Genomic DNA, 791 nt, shown 5'->3' with positions numbered 1-791 from the left:
TTTTTTTTTGTTACAATCTTTAATTTGATATAGTCTCACCAAACTTCAACATGTCATTTTTTAATGGTTATATATATTTTTTTCAAGTTTACTTCGAGATGCTTAATCCGAGTATGCAACTCTTCTTAATTTCGTTGGGGTTTTAGAGTTTTTTTTAAACTAATGTCTTATACAATTTTTCTTATTTTTTTCCAATATAACCAACAGTATGTATTTGACAATTGTTTTAGAGTTTGGTTGACAACAGTCATCCCTAATGGAATCTTGAGAAACCAAGTTTAATGTGAAACCATCTTTCATGTTTATCTTTTATTTTCTCATTTTTATTTTACATTAAAATGTTTTCAACATATTAATTGTTGAAACTATTTTTTTTTCATATTCTATTCATTTTGAAATATTTTCAACCGCATTAATCGTTAAAAAAATTTATTTTTGTAATTTGAATAATCATTATATACGAATAAAAAACATTTCATATAATATAAAATTTAAATATCTTAAATATATAAATCATTTTATTTTATTGTTTAATTTATATTAAAAACAGCTCCTTCTTCCTCCATAAATATAGATATAGATATATATAATTGCATGTTAGTTAATTCACATACTATTATTATTATGTGCTTTTTTTCATTTTAATATATGAACCTAAAAAAGCTTATTACATGTTAGTTAATTCACATACTATTATTATTATGTGCTTTTTTTCATTTTAATATATGAACCTAAAAAAGCTTATTACAATCATTCATATATATAAATTAGTTTACCTTACTTTTTTAATT

The sequence above is a fragment of the Cynara cardunculus genome, assembly GCF_001531365.2.
Source record: "Cynara cardunculus var. scolymus isolate 2C chromosome LG 16, CcrdV1, whole genome shotgun sequence".
In the NCBI taxonomy this organism is placed as follows: Eukaryota; Viridiplantae; Streptophyta; class Magnoliopsida; order Asterales; family Asteraceae; genus Cynara; species Cynara cardunculus.
Note: the sequence above shows the minus strand (reverse complement) of the source record.